Source organism: Rutidosis leptorrhynchoides, chromosome 3 (genome assembly GCF_046630445.1).
Source record: "Rutidosis leptorrhynchoides isolate AG116_Rl617_1_P2 chromosome 3, CSIRO_AGI_Rlap_v1, whole genome shotgun sequence".
Lineage (NCBI taxonomy): Eukaryota > Viridiplantae > Streptophyta > Magnoliopsida > Asterales > Asteraceae > Rutidosis > Rutidosis leptorrhynchoides.
This window is the reverse complement of record NC_092335.1, coordinates 129,682,543-129,688,617: the sequence shown is the minus strand read 5'-3', so window position 1 is coordinate 129,688,617 and position 6,075 is coordinate 129,682,543.

Below are 6,075 nucleotides of genomic sequence, written 5' to 3'. Positions count from 1 at the left end.
TATTTTTCATGTACTTGTTTTTAATTCTAAATAATAATTTTCTTTTTTTAAAAAAAATAAAATAAAAAAATTGGAGTGTTTTATTTTCAAGTTGTTTTTGAAAAAATATTAAAACGTTAACTTTTGAAGTATTAAATTATAAATTAAAATTGAAAATTTATAAACGGATAAAGACTAGGTGTACCAACCGAAATTTCCGTTACATTAATTATAAATTTAAAATTGATATTTTGAAATTTAAGTACTTATAAAGTAGTAAAAAAAAAGGGACAGAAAACTTACGCGAATCGTGGGGATATCCACACGAAACGCGTATAACCAAAAGCCACGCGAAACGCGTAAGACTACGCGAAACGCGTAGGTTCAAAAATAGTCCAGATAATCTGTCGAATTCTGCTTCTCCTTCCCATTATTATTATTGTTTTTGCTGCTGTGAAGATGAGAAGAACACTCGAATTCTACCAAAATCACACCCAAAACTCAATTAAACACTCTCAATCTCATCCAATTCATCTACCTTTCAACATGCCGAGATTGGTAGGGGTCATCAACCCATTTTACCACTTGTTCTTCAAATTTTTCATTAATTATTTCTATAGCTTTAATCCAAATTTTATGCTTGTTATTGATAAATTTAGCTTAATTATTGATATGGCTATGTTGTAAGCATGAATATAAACTCGATTAGCATAAAAATTTGATGTTGAATTGACTATTGAAAAATTAGGGTTTATACAAATTTGGGAAAATTGAGGAGCTGCTATAAATTGTGTTATTTTGGTTACAATTAGATGTTTTTAGTTGTGTTGATAGTAGTTAAAACCCTTGAACTTAAGTTTGATTGTTTGATTTTGTGATTTTATTTTTAGTGTAAATTTGATACTTTTTTTTTTTGTAATTGTCATGAATCAAGTGTGTATTGTGATGATGATTAGAAGCTGGATTATACACAATGTGATTGAATTGGATTATATATACTTAGCTCATTGCTTATTTCCATTTGTGATTCACATTTTTGTTTTTGAAACTTGACTTTTGATTAGGAATTTTTGATTTATTTTTGTTTGTTTTTATTTGTTGTTAAGATATTGATTCATGTGGTGTTGAAACAAGCTTGTATGTCAAGAATAAATTCGTTGCTAACATTAACATACCCAATTGGGACGGTTCTCTTGTTTTAAAATGTTATGCAGGGATTATTCAGAATGAGAGCTGTTAACCAACAGCAAGGGGAAGAACAAGTAACCCCAGAAATGGAACAACAACTACAGAATCTACATCCAAACCTGAGATTTCCTGATGATGTACCTAACCGATTACAAAAGGTTAAGGACTTACTTTCTCTGGTCACTAGAAACATCTCTCCAGTATACGTTGTGGACTGGGCTCCTTTAGGACCACCAGTCAATTTAGATTTGCAAATAAAGGGAATTTTAAACCAAAGTTTTACAAATGAATTTGGAATGACTTTGGTTTTTAATGATTTTGAGAGATTGTTTAGTTTAAATAGCCCTGTATACAGAGAATGGTGTTTAGAATTCTACTCTACCGTTAGAATAAGTTTACACCCAGAAAATATCGATGATATTAATTTTCTACAATTTAGGCTGGGTGGGGTAGATAGAGCAATGTCCCTAAGTGACGTGACTACCGCATTAGGGATTTACACCGTAGACGAGATGATAGCTCCCGGTTTTAGGGAATATATTTTTACAGTGACTAGATATACAGGTAACTATGATTCTGGTTTAGTCTGGCGATCTTTCACTAATAGAAATACATATGAGCCAGGCCAGGAATCTTATCTAAAGATCACTGATGTTCGCTTCAGAATAATTCATAAGTTTATAGCGAACACAATAAACCAAAGGTCATTTACTAATACAGATAAAATTAATTATATTGACCTTTGGTACTTGGATGCGATCAGAGATAGGGATACATTTATTAGTATACCCTATGGAGTTGCTTACTTTTTGGCCCATGTTGGTAAGGGTGCTCGAGGGACGAGTGACATGTCAGGGGGTCACTATATCACGTGTCTAGGAAGCTGGTTCGGACTCGACCCGAATGATTCAGAACCTCCAATCCAACCGGTAAATCAAGCTGTTAGAACTTTAGGATTGGACGTGTATAGGACGGCTAAGGCCATACAAGTGAGGGGTGGGGTAATTAGTTTGAGACGGCAAGAAGTAGTCGCTCACGCTCCTATGGAGGAGGATGAGGAACCCGCTAAGGAAACTAGGAGGAGACGAAGACAGCCAGATGAGGCTAGTACGTCTAACGTAGGTGTTTCTGATTTTGATATGCTACAAAATTCGTTTAATTCATTGAGTTTAGATTTAAGGAACTCGTATGATAATTGGGGACGGAGATCAGAAGAACAGTACACTAGTTTGTCTAGGCAAATAGGGGATATTAGGCATACCCAACTGGCCCAGGATACTATGTTAGAAAACATCCGCTACGATCAGAGGGGCCAGGGAGCACAGTTAGAGTGGGCGAATCATCAGGCTTATTTATACGCAGCTAACCCACAACATTACGCACCCTCAGCTTTTCCATCATACCCCCAGTGGCAAGAACACGGTGACCCTCTACCTCCACCTTATGATCCCAACGCTGCCCTTGCCGCGAGTCAGGAAGCCTATAGGCGTTTTTACGAGGAACAACGCCTAAACGAACAACGGCAACAACAGGAGCGAGAACAGGAAGATCAGGGAGGCCCTGCGTGGTCATTTTTCTAGTTTTTCTTTTTATTTTTAGAATTATTTATTTTGTATTTGTTTGTATAAAATGATTTTTATGGTGTGTTAATTTATTCTTATCTTTAATTATCTTTACAAAAACTTTTAGTGTGGGGTAAAATTTTTGTACTACTAAAGTACAACCCCATCTCGTTTGTGATTGACATATTTATTGACAGGTACTTATGATGATGAGATTCGACATAGCGAAACACGAAAGTATCATTGTGATAAAACGGATTGGATATGTTCATACGATAAGCATTTTACAATATCCAATTACTTAACAAAGGAAGTTCTATATACTGTACACTTTTTGTCCTCTCAAATTTATACATTTTAATCTGATTTTATGTAATGAGGGCATTACATAATCTTAAGTGTGGGGTAGGGAATATATAAATTCTCGAGAACTTATAACTTGGTGGTTTTTATGAAAAATTTTACATTTTTTTAACAAATATAACTAATCAATTTTTAAGGTAATTACGAGCAATTAAAGATTAGGAGTCAAAAACCGAAATTATTATCTCCATACATTAAAAATACATAAGTTTATCTGATTGAAATATATAAAAGAAAACCAAGTATAACAGAATTTATAAACTCTATATGTTTAGAACTATTTATCACATGTTTCTATGAAGTATTGCAGATATCATCGCTTTGGAATGTATAAACCTGAACATCTCGTAAAGGAAGTAAAGTCTTCCAAAATGACACACTTGCTAACTTATGTTAGAAGATGTAGTCCAGAACAGCTGTAGGTTGACGAAAAATCTTGAAAAGTCATCTCTATCATCGGCTGGAAATCCACCTCACCTCAGCATCAAACAGGGTTTTTGGTGGTCAGACTTATCCTAACCATGAGATGGATCTGTCTCGTACAATGGAGGGGCACATTGCAAATTAGCTTTTAAGACTAATGAATCTAATCCCCAGATGGATGATCTCCGTAAAGATCAACCGCATCTATGTTTGACCGCGGTCAACATACACACGCCATAACAAATTGAGGTGTGCAAACTCATGGTTCACCGATGATATTTGGACACGATATAATTTTACTCTAAAACTTGTGCTATTTTATGAATTATATTGTGTAAAACCATTTTTAGGACATTCGGTTTCAAGTTCCATGATACTTCAATTATGGGGGCGAGTAGCTTGCTAATCGCCGACTGAGACTACGGTTTTCAGTTACCCTCAACCGAAATTTGAGGTTAAAACCGGAAAACGTGTCTAGTGTAAAAACTAGCATGACATTTTATAAAATCATAAAACGTTTTCACAAGGTCCAATTTTCCCTAAGGATCCAAATTTTTAAACCTTAATCACGAGTTTCAACTTTGTTTCTGTTGTCAGAATTTCATTTCGTGTGGTGTGCGTGTGATTCAATAAAAATTTTGTAGTGTTTCCAACTTATTCCATATAGCGTGTGTTTCATTTCGTGTAGCGTGTGTTGTGTGATTTAATGATCGATAAGGAAAAATATGTAATGTTCCGATTCTTTTTAGAAGATGTAATTGCTTGAGGACAAGCAACGTTCAAGTGTGGGGTATTTTGATATTGCTTTAAACGTACATATTATTCGACGCAATATCATTTATATTTCATAGGTTTTTACTGTTTACTAAGACATTCAAATGTATAAATCACGAGAAAACGACAAAAGATAATACGAGCTCGAAGTTTGAAGAAAAGACGATAAACGATGGATTTAAACCAAATATATGTCAAGATAACATTACCCGAATACAAGTTCAAGATGAGCAAAGAATAAAAGTTCAAATGAAAAGTTTCAAATCGATAAACGTCAACGCGGGATCAAAAGAGAACAAAACATAAAATAAAAACAAAGAAAACTGTCGGCTGTTCTTACGCGAATCGTGTGGCAACCTACGCGAAACGCGTAGTATTTAACTCTTACGCGGATCGTGTGGACTACTACGCGAAACGCGTAGTATCCAGTCCAGATCCAGATTCAACAGCAAATGGGACGGTTACTTTTCTGTTTTAATATTCATTCTTTTTCAAGTGGTACAGCAAGGATACACTTTTGACCTACTATCAACATGTTAAATACGGAGGACTAGACACATTCATAAAGGAGAGAGAAGGAATTACTATACACATATACAAAATTTATTATTCTAGTTACTTTGTATTTTGAAGTACTTTGTATAATTTAGTTCTGTACCAATTTAATTCTCAAGTCAAGATTAGGATAGTTTCAAATATTAAGGTTGTATTGTTCGTGATTAAGGGTGTTATTGTACGCGTGAAAGGGTGTTGTTATTGTAATTTTCTACCGTTTGAAGTTAATGAAAGTGAAGAATTTTTAGTAAGTATATCCTGTTAAAATTATCGTTATTATTATGTTTGCATATTTATATTTTTATGTTTACCCTAGTATAATGAGTAGCTAAATACCCTTAGTGTTTGCTTAGATGTAGAGCCCCTAGTGAAATGGATTGTTATCATTTGTAAAAATTAAAATGTAACTTTAGTATTTTTAATATTGAGCCTAATTAAAAGAACCATTATTATGTATTTGGATATTTAACCCTTGTCACTTAATTTGTTAGATTAAAATAACGGAAGTTATTTTTATTTATATAAATTAAGCTTCAACATTTAAAAAAAGGTGATCTAGACGAACTTATAACTAATTTACTAACACTAAATTAAAAGTAAGGTTCGGTGGTTTGGGTAATATCACTAGTCATATAATAGTGAAATTGTAAAAAGGGAAACCGTTATGATTTGGGTTTTGGCGAAGGTCAAAACTGGGTTGGGTCTCAATTTAAATACTTAAGGACTAGTAACTATCTAAATATAATCCAATGAAAATTAGATTTAATTTAGTTAGTCAAAACTTATTATTTTTTCGAAAGGAAAATATAAGTTTTATACTAAACATTTTAATACGAGCTTAAACTTAAAACAATCCATGGACCTAGAGGTGACACATTTAAGTAAACACTTCCTTTTATTTCGTTAATTATTATTATTATTATTTAAGTTTATTTTATTCAGTAAGTAAAACTATTAAAAAATTATTTACATCTCGAATTTGTACCAGAACTGTTTTGTCACGTCGATTATAACATACGCGGATCGCGTACAACTCTACACGATACGCGTACATATTAAACCATACGCGAAACGCGTAAGTATAATTACGGGAACAGTACGAAATTAGGTTAAAATCTAGGGTTTTGAATATATTATTATTATATTTAAGTTATTAATTTATATTTAGTATTAATTATTATAACACATGTTTTAATCTTACTATTTAGTATTAATTAATATAATTTATAAT